Source organism: Onychostoma macrolepis, chromosome 01 (assembly GCF_012432095.1).
Source record: "Onychostoma macrolepis isolate SWU-2019 chromosome 01, ASM1243209v1, whole genome shotgun sequence".
NCBI lineage: Eukaryota > Metazoa > Chordata > Actinopteri > Cypriniformes > Cyprinidae > Onychostoma > Onychostoma macrolepis.
In genome coordinates, this window is record NC_081155.1 from 45,133,429 (window position 1) to 45,149,485 (window position 16,057).

The 16,057-nt window shown below is 33.6% G+C and overlaps 1 protein-coding gene across 6 annotated transcripts in view; it reads left to right on the forward strand.

The window, feature by feature from the left end:
- runx1 (RUNX family transcription factor 1) overlaps positions 1 to 16,057 on the forward strand; it is a 121,655-nt gene that overhangs the window by 1,427 nt on the left and 104,171 nt on the right. For 3 of the 6 annotated variants that reach the window (XM_058761080.1, XM_058761153.1, XM_058761351.1), the window contains exons 2-7: positions 447 to 635; positions 864 to 1,001; positions 4,413 to 4,591; positions 9,543 to 9,762; positions 10,618 to 10,803; positions 14,084 to 14,415. The gene's annotated coding sequence lies outside the window, so the exon portion shown is untranslated. The remainder of the gene's footprint in view (positions 1 to 446; positions 636 to 863; positions 1,002 to 4,412; positions 4,592 to 9,542; positions 9,763 to 10,617; positions 10,804 to 14,083; positions 14,416 to 16,057) is intronic. The other 3 variants (XM_058761425.1, XM_058761281.1, XM_058761558.1) reach the window with 3 other exon arrangements.

The window sequence follows — 16,057 nt, forward strand, 5'->3', positions numbered from 1 at the left end:
CACTTCAAAACAGTGTTCCCACAATGTTTTATAACATTTATAACGTTTTTTTGTGTGTGTGTGTGTTGATATGCATTTTCTGCTTTGCTCTGTTTGATTTCTAAAGCACTGGTGGGTTGAATAGGGTGTTCAGACTTTGGTATCTCGGGCATCGTTGTTTCTGTGTAAGAGAAGCAACTGAAATATTAAAGAGAGATGTCATTTGTGATGCCTTCGGGTCCAGAGGTCAGCGGGTTGGTCAGTCAGGCTGCGTGAGTCAAACTCCGGGGTGGGTTTTGACAGTGACAGCCGATACACTTCATCTGTGATTACAGGACTTTTCCATCTCATGGATCTGCCTGCAACTCCCACAATATTGATCCTCTAATAAAAGTCAACATGGAGAAGCAGAAAGATGCAGAATGAAATTACTGCCATCTCTTTCTTACCTTCTCTCTGTCTTTCAGCTAGTTCCTTGGCTCCTCCTCCATTTCTCCGGGTTGGCACAGAGGATGAGATCCGGCTTTGACAGATGGGGCGGCTGGGACACAAGTGATGTAGATGAAGACAGATTCTGACGTGTGCGTTCTGGGTGAGGAGAGGGTGAAGGAACAGCTAGAAGCATTGCTGCAAGTGTCTGAAAGAATGTAGTGATGGTATTTTCATGTATTTTATATATTTTCATGTCACCAACGTACAGTATATATTTTAAAATATTGAATAAATATTACACTCAAAATTTGTAAAGATGGAAATAATTGTAGTTTTAATTAATAATCATTTACATTTTTTGACAACAACTGTAATACAATATTTGTGACTTATGTATTGCTTGCAATATATATATTTCATGGCTGTTAATGGAGAAAGTTGCTGTTTTGCAGATGGAAGGTGTAGTTACAACATCTACCAGCAAGGGCTAACTAAACCAAACCATTTGTAATATCCCTTTAACTAAGAGGAAGACATGATTCTCCAGGAAGTGACATCATTTTAGAGGGAAAACAGCAGCTCAAGCATTAGTAAGTAGTAAGAGTGGGTTTGATGGATTCTGTGATGTGTTTGTTGGTTTGTTACTTTAAAACTTTGCATCCTGTTCGATCAAATGACTTGAATCTGTTTTATAATATCAACATTTCCAAATACTGTAAAAAAAAAAACATATATATATAGCAAAAATACCTTAAAGTTGGTAAACTAACCATCAATCCTTCAGCTTTTTATTTCCACCGTGTTGTCTTGTAATTGTGCAAACAATTGTAATCATTAGGCAATATTTTAATAAGGTAAAAAGTATTTGAATCATGCATATCATGTATTTTTCTTGGTGTTATACCATTTCACATTTGACATGAAAAGTACAAATTATCTGATATTTTTGGGGGGGTTTACTGAGTCACTGATCCCCCCCCAAGAATTTAATGCTATTCATGAAAATTATATTTTTGCTTCATTACATTCTCTGGATGCTTTAACCCTATAAAACCGACGGGAGCGCTCCGGTTTGCGTGCCTCTGTTTAAAAGTCAATAGAAACCAAAACCAAAAGGGTAGCGCAATAATTATTTTTGCATTCAAAATCAGAGACGTTACACAGTCAGATCAAGTCTACAGCATGCTCCTGTTGCATTGTTTTCACCCTCTAACGAGTCTGCACAAATTGCATAAAATGCGTATACAACAAAATACACTAAAAATAACATTGCACGTCTTTGCACACATGTTCTATAGATCTGAGGTTGCTAGCGGTTGCTAGATACCTTTTACTACGTCTACTATGACGTAATCACGTTCTGTGCACTATGACCCCAAGGTGTGTCTCATGTGGTGACGTCACAAGCCGCGACATTTGACTTTCATTTGCTGTACGTATGTACTACTGCTGCTGCTGCGTTCTATTCATCACTCTTATTTATTTATCATTGCAATCTGTTGCTTTTTTTCTTTTTCACACATGCACACAAATGCACCTTTACAAATGCAAGCACAATCACACACTCACGTGCATAATGTTACGACTGCATGAAAACATAAGTACATGCACGCGGAGGTTTTTGAGCTACTAACGTTACTCGCGTGCGACGACGAGGAACTCTCCGACTGCTCAACTGCTCCAGAATCTGTTTCTAGTGGGGTTTATTTTTGTTTTATGTATTTGTTTTGTTTTGTTTTTACACAAGAATAACTGAGATGTTCTTTATGTATTTTTTTTTTTATCAACATCGCTCTCAAAAGCAAAATGTAATATTTTTTTACCCCACAAATTCAAATGCACTCCATTCATCTGTGAGGCATGCCACATATATTCTAGTCAGGAATTGTCACAAGTGTTATCACAGCCTTTTTGCATTTTTAGTTATGATAAATTACAGATTTTAGAGTAGTGTAACTGATTATTTTACATTATCTTTTGTAGTTGTTCAATCAATATTGCTCTCAAAAGCAATATATTATCGGTTTGACTTCACAACGCACGTTTATAAAAATGAGTGTATCTCACAAACGAATTTATGTAATCAGTCCAAATCAATTGTATGTAGGTTCAAAGTGTTTTATGCAAGTTTTTTACATTGACAAGTTTGAGGTTTGACATTTGTGATATTTCTGTATTTAGTAAAATATGTTGGAAAAAAAAAATCGATTTTCATATTTTTGTTGGTTTATTGCACTTTTGAGCTATTTATCTAGTAATTATGGATTTCTTACATACACAGCCTTCAAATTGGAGGTGTAAGGATTGTATTGATATATGGCATTTGAAAATACTCAAAAGAATGACAGCACAGCATGTGAAAATACTAAGATATACTCTGGCGGAATTGCTCTATGGCAGGTCTTAAAGGGTTAATCACATTTAATTTGCCTTTAAACCTGAGAAAAAAATGAATTTTGATTTTAAAACATGTTCATCATAGGGAGGGGAATTCAAATTCATATCACAAATTCATATCACAGGCCAAAGCAATATTGTAGACTTTGTAGAAATCAGCAAAAATATTTAGTTACTTCACAGTAAAATGACACTATTGGTGTGATCATTTTGCTGTAAGAGTTAGATATTAATACTTATGGCCACAACAATACAGATGTAATAATAATAGCCAGAGCATATTATCTTACTTTCAGATATTTTTACCCTGAAATGCGCTGAAATAAATTTATAGAGTGTTGTATTGTTACATGGATCAATTGCTTTAAAAGGACATAATAGTTTGAGAGGCATATCAAAGCTATTGATGTTTTTGGATTCAATTAACTGCTTAATTATGTCATTCAAATCCATTAACTTTCCTTTCCATTGAACAAATGAAACTCATGTTGCAACCTTCAAAGACTGTTTCATGCAGCAGCAAAAGTTTTACTTGTAGAGTATCACTCAATCATTCTCTCTTACAATAAGACTGTTTTTTGCTTCTAGGTCATGCTTTCATTTTCTTACAAGAATGCACTTTGAAATCTTTTTAAAGACAGCGATGTCGCCACCGTGATTTATGGCTTGATTTGAAGCAGGAAGGGGGGTCAATGTGACATCAGAAAGTACCCATAAGTCCATTTCCAGAAACAGTGTGCAGTCTAGAACCTGACAGAGATACGATGTCATTGAAAAAATGGCCATTTTAATAAAATGTAAATAATTTTGGAAACATTGAAAAATGCTGATGAAAACGTTTCTGCATTGCATGTTTAATTTCACTTTTGTTTAAAAACATTTTTCAGGCATTTCATTCTTTTTTCTCATTACATTCTTAGGATGGTTTAACCACCTTTAACTTTGTATACGTTATAAAATAAAATAAAAGTGTAAGTAATTTAGCAAACAATGTGTTTTCAAGAGGTTAATGTCATTTTTACAGAGGAAAATGTTTTTGCATTATGTTGCTAAAATGTTTTCTGTTGGATATTACAACAGTGTCATTGTCTTTGCATTTGTCTTATATCATAAATAAACTTCCATATTTTTTCTTTAACTTTAGTTCAAAATCTTTTTTTTTTTAAGAATTTCGCTTTTTTGATGAGAATGATTTTCTTTTTTCTTCATTACATTATCAGGATGGTTAAACCTTTAATCTTTTTGCTTTAAATGTTAATTAAAGTGTTTTATACATTATATATTATACGTTATATTATTTTTATGCACTTTTTTGGCACTAATATGATAATTAAATATTTCATTTTTATGTTGCTGAAAAATGTTGGGGACGGGCTACTTGTTTGACTGACCAATTAGCAGAAGTATAAGTGTTTGAGAAACCTGAGTCATTGCAGTTCCATTTAATGGTGGTGAAATAAAGCACAGCAGCTTTACAAAGAATATAAGAAAACATGGGTCTTAGAAGCTTCATAAAACTAAACTGTGAATTATCATCCACATTATCACCCTTTGGGAGCTGTTTTGCAGTCTGTTTGATATCCTACTTCTGTTCCTTTCCGCAGCATTGCTCTGGCATCTCGTGTGGAGCGCTGACTAGCTAGTTAATTGAGAGCCTCCCGAGACCCCGGCTAGTTTGAGAAGAACCAAGTGAAATGGGATTGTTCTTGCGGGAACAACGGAGGAGATTGGAAGAGCCCAGGGGAGAAGCACTGAAGAGCGGAGGCCAGGCAGGCCATGACAGGTAAACAACAACGGTCCCTCCTCTCTCCGGCTGATCCTGTCCAGGAACTAGTGGGCTGAAACTAAGAAAGGGGCAAATGGGATGTTTTAAATGTGGAGTTGAAAGGGGAATTCTGTGGAACCTGGTAAACAGGCAAATTTGTTTTCCCAATGTTTTAACCTTTTTAAAAAACATAATCTGTGTTTTTTTCCCTCTTAAATAATATATCTAATATTTTGGTTAAAGTCTTTTTATTATAATTTTAGTTGTACCTAAAAAGAAATCTAGTCCCCATAGAACAGGTTTCAATTGCACATAAAAAAATAAAGAAAGAAAGACAATAATAATAATAATACAAAAATAAAAAACATAAAGAGAGTGTCCATTATGTACATTTTGTTAAATAAATATATAAAATAAATTGTAATAATAAATGATGATGATAGAGATTAGTTTTCTAAATGCATTTTCCCAGTGTTTTTCTTTTTTATAAACCTTTTTATAAAAACTCATTTTTTTTCTTTTAAATAATATATATTATATTTATTTTATTTATATATCTTATATTTTGGTTAAAGTCTTTTTAATAGCTTTAAGTTTAAGTTTCCATTGCACATAAAAAAAAAATACAGTATCTCACAGAAGTGAGTACACCCCTCACATTTATATCTTTTCATGTGACAACACTGAAGAAATGACACTTTGCTACAATGTAAAGTAGTGAGTGTACAGCTTGTATAACAGTGTAAATTTGCTGTCCCCTCAAAATAACTCAACACACAGCCATTAATGTCTAAACCGCTGGCCACAAAAGTGAGTACACCCCTAAGTGAAAATGTCCAAATTGGGCCCAAAGTGTCAATATTTTGTGTGGCCACCATTATTTTCCAGCACTGCCTTAACCCTCTTGTGCATGGAGTTCACCAGAGCTTCATAGGTTGCCACTGGAGTCCTCTTCCACTCCTCCATGACCACATCATGGAGCTGGTGGATGTTAGAGACCTTGCGCTCCTCCACCCTCCGTTTGAGGATGCCCCACAGATGCTCAATAGGGTTTAGGTCTGGAGACATGCTTGGCCAGTCCATCACCTGCTCTCAACTTCTTTGGTCGACCATGGCGAGGCCTGTTCTGAGCGGAACCTGTCCTGTTAAACCACTGTATGGTCTTGGCCACCATGCTGCAGCTCAGTTTCAGGGTCTTGGCAATCTTCTTATAGCCTACGCCATCTTTATGTAGAGCAACAATTCTTTTTTTCAGATCCTTTGCCATGAGGTGCCATGTTGAACTAACAGTGACCAGTATGAGAGAGTGAGAGCGAGAACACCAAATTTAACACACCTGCTCCCCATTCACACCTGAGATCTTGTAACACTAATGAGTCACACCGGGGAGAGAAAATGGCTAATTGGGCCCAATTTGGACATTTTCACTTAGTGGTGTTCTCAACCAGCGGTTTAGACATTAATGGCTGTGTGTTGAGTTATTTTGAGGGGACAGCAAATTTACACTGTTATACAAGCTGTACACTCACTACTTTACATTGTAGCAAAGTGTCATTTCTTCAGTGTTGTCACATGAAAAGATATAATAAAATATTTACAAAAATGTGAGGGGTGTACTCACTTCTGTGAGATACTGTACATTTAATATATATAAATATATGTATATAAAATAGTAATAGTACCACACGTGTCCAATATTTAAATATATATATATATATATATATATATATATATATATATATATATATATATTTATTAGGTCTGTTAAAGTTAATAACATGTAAACGCAAATTCATTTTAACGGCACTAATTTTATTAATGCGCGATTAACGCAGCACGCATTTTCTGTTTGACCCGTGGCCTAGCCAGCAGTTGGAGAAATGGAGATGCACAGTCTTTTTTCCCCCCTCTTCAAAAAACACGCCTAGCGACAAATCTTTAGGGTTTGCCCAAACCTTATTTAGTTTCTGAGACTCGCCGGTACTGCCGCGTGAGTGCGAGGTCTCTCTTTCCCAGCGCACGCACACACCTTTCTCTTTGTGCATCTGCTCTGTTCAGCGAGCGGTGGAGAGGAGCAGCGCTTTCATTTAAACACAGATATTATGTTGCTTCTCTAATTTTACATGCAAGTATAGCCGAAATCACAGCATAGCTATTGTCATTATCTTATGTGCATTTGATTTCATCAGACAATGGCTCGATTATCAGGATTTTTGTGCAGATTAACATGGAAGGGAGAGCTGGTTATGTAGTCTTGGTCGCGTTTCAGTCACTATTTCATATTCATTCCATTGTCTGACAATGGAAACAGTAAAACATATCAATGAAAACAGTTTTATTGAGAATTTAGCTGCATCAAAATACAGTATGTGGGAACAGAGAGGCAAACAAATCTAATAATAAATAATAAATGTACATTTTGCATGTTCAGAAGAAGTGAGCTGCCCTGTCCTGCAAAAACGTAAACAGGTTTGTGTCAGTAAATTGCTCCGTGCAAAGAAAGAGAAGTAATGGGAATCTGGTATTTCTTTTTTCACGTGTCTAATAGACATGAACAAGTTCTTTGAAAAACATCTATGACCTTTGAAACATGTCTACTCTTCATGCTCTGTTGACTATGGTTTCAATAATAATAAACATACATTTTTATAAAGCATCCATATTTGTCCATGCCCATGTTGATTGGAGTATTAAAAACTTGAAAAGTATTAATTTAAGGTACATTTAGAACAAATAAAAATGTGTGATTAAGTTGCGATTAATAACGAGTTAACTCATGACAGTCATGCGATTAAATATTTTATATATATATATATTACGTAATAAAGCATATAGTGTGTGTTAACAGAAGATAGAAAGTTTATCAAGATATCACATAACTTGCGGCTTATTTTCTTAATTCAAGACCAACTGTCAAGCATTTAATATAGACAAAAGCTTTGTACATTCTCTTATTCTCTCAAAAACGAATGTGCTGATAATTTAATGCAAAAGCCAATTTGAGCTTTGGACTCTCATTGGACTCTCATAGAAAATCAATGCATGTTAACACTGTTTATTTAGCATTTTTCATGTCATTAGCCTTAATTTCAAGGTGTCTTCGGCGTCCTCTGACCTCCAAGAAGTGAAATGCTGAACCTTGACCCCAGTAACAGAGATTCCCTGTTGGATTTGTGTTCCACAACAGGATGAATCCTTGTTACTGAGAGTAAGAGGTCAGATTTTCTCCTGGACCTCTGAAGACTAGCGTTCACTGCCGTTCTGAAAACAACACAAGAAATACAGATTTGACTCATTCCATTGGTAAATACTCTAAGTATAAACAGGATAAAGGTGCATCATTAAAGCGTCTGTGTCGGTATGTGGCGGTTCTGCAGCGTCTCTTGTGACACAGTCGATGGCAGCTAACAAAGCAGGGTTAAACAGATTGAGTGAAGTGTCTGATTGTTTGACCTTAACTCCTGTTGTTCTCCCATCCCCCTGTGTTTTTGTGTTTGGGGAAGGAAACTTAAATCAGCAATTAACATAAATAATTAACTACTCCCTGAGATTAATTATTAATGTGTTTATTGCTCCCGCTTGAGACTGAGATAGCACCTCTAGAACCGAGAAAAAAAGCCCATGACTTACTTTTGTTGGCACTTTCACCTTTTAGTTAGATAATTCTTTCTGTTTTAGGTGTTTGTTTTTTTTGCCCATGGGAAAGAAAATTCACAAATGAAATCGTTTTAATTATCTCAATTGTGTTTTTAGTGTTGTTGTATTATTATTTATATACTATTATATTTTGAATTAATTTTTATTTTTATAATTTCAGTTATTATTTTAATTTTAGTACAAGTTTTAGTTTTTATGTTCTTTTGGTTATTTTTTTATTTATTTATTTTTTATACTTTTTTTTTTTTTAGCTTTTATGGCCAAAAGTTATTTTTTGTTTAGGTTTAAGTAATTAATTTTAGTACTTCAGCTTAAACTTATTTTATTTCAAGTAGTTGCCAAGACAGCATTTCTAAATTTGTAAATTTTTCTTTTTTTTAAGTTTGTCTTTTTTTTTTTTATTTTACTTTATTTTAAGCATTATTTCAACTATTAAAGCAATGAGATTAAATGCTTTTTTGGACTTTTGTCTAAAATGTTGTCTTCCTTTTTAAATGATATTTTTTGAGTTTTATTTTCATTTGATTTTAATTTTAGTTTTAAGTTTCAGTTTTAGTTTTTGATGTTATTTTGTCATTTCATAATTTTTAAAAAATATATATTTCTATTTAGCTTTTAAGTTTTAGTTCTTCAGCTTAAATGTATTTTATTTTAGTTAGTTGCCAAGGAAACATTTCCAATTTTCATTTGTTTTTTAAGTTTTTCATCTAAAGTTTTTAATATTTTGCTTTATTTCAGCTTTATTTCAATTACTAAGAATTATTTTTAATAATTATTAATTAACAATAACAATACTGATCCTAAACAGCAATGCAATTAAATGGAGACTGCTAAAGTGCATCTCATCTTTTTCCTAAAATCTTGTTTTCTGTAGCTTTTCAGAAGAAAACTCAACTTTGTAATACTCAGATCTCAAAATGAACTCCATCTTTTCTCATCAACTCCTTCTGAGAGCAAATGATCTATAATATCCACATTCATTTTATAATTTTTTCATAGTCTCGATTTGCTCTCAATTTAATCTCATTGCTGTATAAAATAAACTATTGAGGTCTCATGTATAATTGTCTGGGTTTTCAAAGACTTTCTCCTTTACATTTTCTGCTCGTCTTCTTCTGGTCTCTGGTCTAACTTGACACACACTGTTTCTCGGTTCTTGTCGTCTTGTCTGTAATTCTGTCTTTACACCTTTATCTACTCTGATCCCTCTCTCACTGTTTGTGTACTCAGAGCGTCTGTATCATGTTGCTGAGATCTGGCTCGTTAATTGCTCGGTAATTACAGTGCTTCTGTTGATCTGTTCATTTCACAGCACTGCTACAAACCTTTTAGGCTGTCTGCTGGAGCTCAGACTCTATTGGATTTGGCTCATGTGCCCATCTAACGCTCTGAGAGCTGCTCTAATGTGCTGTCAGCCGTTCCACATGCACTTCCTCTGTCGTGATGCACTTGCCTGTCTGGACAACTGTTGCGTCTGCAGCACCCAGACGAGCTGATCTGATCTGATGTCACGTATGCTCAAAGTGTTGACGGTAACAGATTGTGTTTTCTTCGACGTCTGTGCTAAACACATTCCATTGAAATCAACAGATTCACAGTATTTTCTGACATAGTCATGTGCTAAGATTACACCCAAAGCACAGCAGTGTTTATTTTGTTATCATTGAGTACCACTATAGTTTTTTTGAAATATTTTAATAGTTTTATAGTTTATCTAATTTTTAAAATTTCTATATAGTTTATTAATGTAAAAAAAAGAAAAAAAGAAAATCAATTATTTAATACTTCAACTAAGATTACTTGAATTTCTAATTTTCAATTTTTTAATCTAATAATTTTTTAAATATATATTTTACTTTTTTATTTTTATATTTTCTAAAGTTTCTAAAGTTTTTTTTTTCCTTTTATTTAATTGATTATATTTAATTTTTTAATAGTTAATTTAATTATTTTAGTACATCAAGTTGAACTAAATAAAAATGTGAAATGTTGCCTTCGCAACTAACTGAAAGAAAAAAAAATGTTTTAATTTTCTTTCAGGTAATTTTCAGTTCTTTAAGTACGAAATTGTTTTATTTTTTTGCTTTTAGTTTAGTATAGTTAACTGTAAAAACCCTGCTACACTGTTAAATTGTAAGTTTTAAAATGTTAAACTCTTGCACGTCTGTATTTTTTTCTAAAAAAAACTTCAGTTAACCTAATGGCAGAGGATTTACTGATTGTGACTCAATATATTATAAATGCATATATTATAGCTTAAATAATTTCGTATAAAAGGCTATTTTCTTAGACTCCCTTATGAATTACCCATATTAAAGCCCCATTAGAGGCCTTTCTTACCCTCGGATGTACAGCAGAGACCTTTCTTAGCTTCTGCTCTTCTTTAGGGCTCCGACCAAAGTAACTGAGAACCTGCTGGTATCATCCTCGTCTTCAATGGCAGCCACAGCCTCTGGACTCCAAACTCTGAACGCCGCTTATCTTTACAGCCGCTAATACTGGCTGAGGAACCCAGTGATGGGACCAGCCCGTGTTAACCATTAACACCCCAACTTGCACCCTTTTTCATCCTGGTGAGTTCCTAATGTAGTGTTTTACACCACAATGCATTTATCATGTCTTATTTGGCACACATTGTTACGAACAAAATGAAATGATGCCATTCATATTTCCCTGCAATGTAAACAAAGCAGCAGTTTCACATTTCGCTATGCATCAAAAGTCTTAGTGACTTTAAAAACAACATAGCCTACATAGAAAGGCAATTCTACAAGTTTATGATGTGATATTTAGTTCTTATCAATTTGCATGCCAAACCTTTACAACATCCAACAAGCATAGGCAATTATTAGCAAACGTGTTCATCAGATTCAAAGGCATGATGTCATTAAACCAAACGTTCGCGCACAACCTCTGCCTCGGTTTTCTCTGTAATCTGCGAAAAGTTCAAAAGTCCGTTTGATAATCAGTTATATTTGTAAAGATAAAAAATGGAGCAGAACAAGCTGTCCTCAGCAAAGTGACTCAACAAACAAGCTCATTTAAAACCTCACAATTAAACAAAGACTGTGCCATTTATTCTAATAGAATTTAGTTTCTCTTTATGTTTCTGCTGTACTTTATATTGCAAAGCAGCATAAGCTGAGCTCGATCTCACTCCGTTCCCAACCTCAATCAGGCTAATAAGCAACGGCCAATCCAGAACCTCTTGGCTGCTATAATAAGGCAATTAAAGAGAGCTGGCAGACAGACACTTCCCACGATGCCTGGACTCCCAAGACGGGCCCTGCCAATGCCAATCTCTAATAGGGCCCAAAGCACAGGCCCAGGAAGATGCAATTGGATTTGAAGCCAATCAATCATTCCAGCTATTGACCTATGATTGGATTTAGAAGACATGTCAGGGCCGCTTTGATTTTAGCTCAGACCCAATGAAGCTGGATGTGAAGGTTTATTGTTTCGGACGGACCGAGAGCGGTGTGTGGGCTTTGACACGCTGCCAGAAGAGATGGATGCGTACAATGACTGCTGTATCCATCCATCAGAGTTAGAATCCGTCATCTCATCTTTCACAGGAGTGGCGTACAACATCATCCGCTGCTTTTGGGGTCTGCGCTCGTTTGTGAAGTCTTGTGCCTTGGAGTTTTTCACATATCTCAGCATTTGTAAAGCAGGCTTTGATTGTTTGAAGCTTGGTGGCATTCTAGTTTTGGAGACAAATTTTAGCAAACGTGCTCATCGACACCCAGTTAAAAGCTTGTGAATGTGACTGCGATGTTTGTATAATGAACAGCCAATAGAAGGACAGTTTTTTAGATTTATGTGTGAGAGAGATTGAGAAACGTTCATTTATTGTTATGTGATATGAGCTTGTCTATACTCTACCAGGGTTTTTATCATTAAATAAAAATAAATATAAAGCATAAAAAACATTTTCATTACTGGAAATAAAATAAAATAACGTAAACTTATTTTATTTTAAGTTTTTTTTTAAGGCACCATGTCTCATTTTGAAAGTAAATTAAACTAAAATGTAAACTATAACTATATGGACGTATTTAAAATAACAGTGTTACAGGGTTTTTACAGTCAACTAAAACCGGAAAAACGTTTTTTTGTTAATTGAGATTAACAAAGCATTCATTGAAATAAAATAAAAAAAATTTTTTTTTTATTTCAGCTAGTTGCCAATGCAACATTTCTCATTTTCATTTAGTTCAACTTGATGTACTGAAATAAAATTAACAAACTGTTAAAAAAAACTAAAACTAAGTTTAAGCTGAAGTACTAAAAAAAATTACTTTTAGCCATAACAGCTAAAAAGAAATATATTAAAAAAATAATAATAATAAAAATGACCAAAGAACATAAATACTAAAACTGTTATAAATTACAAAAAACCCACAACAAAATGACTAATTACTAGTAAAAAAAATTAAATGAAAATGGAAAATATAAAACTAACAAAACAATGTAAATTAGAAATTAGTTGCCTTGGCAACTAATTGAAATAAATTAGTTGAAGTACTAAAATCCAGGGCAACATTTCTCATTTTCATTTATTTTAGCTTAATGTACTACAATAACTAATAAAAATGACAAAACACATGTAAAAACACAATACATATGTAGACATATATATATATATATATATATATATATATATATATAATATAATATAACATATGTGTGTGTGTCTGTGTGTGTGTGTGTGTGTGTGTGTATATAAAACACAAACCTGTATAGTATATTAATCATAGTAAATTAACACTGGTCTATATATGCAACATAAATATCTTGTTTCTAGCATTTCCAACGTCAGCGCCAGGACTTGCGTAGGGTTCTGTGCTTCAATTTTGTGTCAAAGAGGGTGTCACAATTAACGTAAAATGGCCTTACAATGCTGTCAATCCTGACCAAAGTCTTAGCTAATAAATATATCATGCAATCTGACATAAAAAAAACTGATGATGTTGCACAATCTCCCTTAGGTTTTATGCAAGATTGCACCAGACTCGTATCAAACAGTCTGATAAGCAACAATCATAAAGGACAGAGAATAAAAAAGTATTCCATGTACATCTGGCTAAATAATGTAGTTGAAAGAGTAAATTTGTAAGTAAATGTAAAAGTGTATATTTTAGTCTTTTTTATTGTAAGAAATCAATACTTTTATTCAGCTTGAATGCATTAAATTAAACAAAAGTGACAGTAAAGACTTTTATAATATTAGAAAAGATTTCTATTTCAAATAAATGCTGCTCTTTTGAACTTCCTATTAATTAAAGAATCCCGAAAAAAAAAAAATGTATCAGTTTCAACAAAAATATTGGGCTGTTTTCAGCATTGATAATAATCAGAAATGTTTCTTGAGCAGCAAATCAGCATATTAGAATGATTTCTGAAGATCATGTGACACTGAAGACTGGAGTAATGATGCTAAAATTTCTGCTTTGATCACAGAAATAAATTATATTTTCAAATAGAAAAGTAATTTTAAATTGTAATAATATTTAACTTTTTTTTTTTGTTGTTTTTACTGTTTTACTGTATTTTTGGTAAGATAAACGCAGCCTTGGTGAGAAGAACTTTGATAAACATTAAAAAATCTTACTTTGAAGCTGAAAAAGTAGTGTATATTTTAGTGACTATTTATAATCATTCATACGGCATGCATTATATAAAAAAACATAAATCTTAGTAGGACTAATTTGCTTGAGGAAAACAACAAATGGCTCCAAGCTTTTGCAGAGGTTTTAGAGTATCTTTCTCCAAAACTTTGTAAAAATTAATGTCATGTTTGGCGACAGACCTGGTCTGGTAAAAGAGTCTCGTGTTGTTTTTCCATTTCAGGTGGTGTAGCATGACCTAGATGAGGAGAACGACGGAGAAGAAGAGCTATGGTAATGCAAAGAGACCTTCAGCGTCTGTCCCTGTCGTTTAAATTACAAGAGCGAGATTAATTTTCCATTTGTGGACCTCTGAAAGATGGCAACATCTTCCCAAAAACATTCCGCTGATAAATGAAAAGCAGCGGCACTCTAGAAATAATGACATGAATTACAGCACACTCTTACTGCGGTAATCGCAGAGTAGCTATTGGATATAAAGACTGATCAATATGCCCTCTGAAGGCCTGCAGAAGGACGAGCGAGGAAGAAACCTGAATCGAGTGAACTGGCAAGGTAAGGATTGGATTGTTTTGTGTTTTATTTACATTACAACATCTGAAGGCTGCTGTGGCATTTTGGCTAAAGCTCACGGTCACTAAGCGGAAGGTTGTTGGTTCGAATCTTTCAAGGAATGAGCCGTGAACAATCAGCATTACGCCCTTGAGCACCAAACACCACATGGCTCCAGGAGCATTGTCCCTGTAATTAGTGTACTGTAAGTCACTTCAGATAAACAAAAACATCTGCTAAAAGACTACCTATTCTTAGAAGAGTTTAATTCTGATTGCTTGGTTAGTTAAAACCATGTCATTATCTAGTGCAATGGCTCAGTGTCGTTGCTGACATGCTAATGACCCTAATTTGATGGATTGTTTAGCACAGCTGGACACAACGTGTGTTTTGTGCTTGTCTTTTCAGTGCCATACCATATTTATTTGATCCATTTGTACATAAATTAACTTTACTGTTAGCTAGCTGTAGATATGTTTTGGGCTTTTTGTCTTTAATTTATAGGTAATTGGACAGATTAGGTTATGATTCAGGGGTGACACTATATTTCTGCTATATTGCACTCTAAAATTAAAAAAAGAAAAAGAAAATACTTTGATTATAAAACATTTAGGACCATTCAGGTTTTGATGCACTGCCATTAAAGGATTTGGTGTTCTTTAAAATTAATTTGATTCATTTCATTGCAGTTTCTTTAGACAAAAACATTTGAGATTTGTGTCACCTTTTCTATATTTTTGAAAAAAAAAAAAACTCATACTTTTATTCAGCAAGGATGCATTAAATTGATCCAAAGTTACAGTAAAGACATTTATAATGTCACTAAATATTTCTATTTCAAATAAATGCTGTTCTTTTGAATTTTCTATTCATCAGTAAATCCTGAAAAAATTAAACGTATCACAGTTTCCACAAAAACATTGAGCAGCTCAACTGTTTTCAACATTGATAATAATCAGAAATATTTCTTGAGCAGCAAATCAGCATATTAGAATGATTTCTAAAGGATCATGTGACACTGAAGACTGGAGTAATGATGCTGAAAATCCAAAATATTTCACAATTGTACTGTTTTTTTTTTTTATCAAATAAATACAGCCTTGATGAGCAATAAAGACTTCTTTTAAAAACATTTAAAAATATATTACTGCACATAGAAAACAGTTGTTTTAAATTGTAATAATATTTCAAATGTTTGCTGATTTTATGGCATTTTTTGATCAATATGTAGCCTTCGTGAGCAGAAGAAACTTTAGATTTTTTTACAAGAAATTTAAGCATATTTTCCCCTAAAATCCCCCCCATTAAAATAAAAATCACCAGTGAGAATTGTAAGAATGGCACTAAAGTGTTAGTTCAGATGTGTTCAGTGTAAATAAAACCCTCAAATGTAAAACATCAGAATGTAATGAGAATGTCATGAAAAAAATCTTTAAAAAAAAATATATATATATATATTTATATATACAAATATAGAAATTTTACTTGTTTTCCCACTGCGTTTTATCAGATGGTCTGCTTTTATTCCTACACCTCCTTTCAGTTGGCCCATTGTCTCGCAGGATACAATTGAATTGCCGTCTCTCCTGCTCCTGCGGCCCATCAGGACTGCAGCTGTGCATTATCCCATTACAGCCAAATAGTT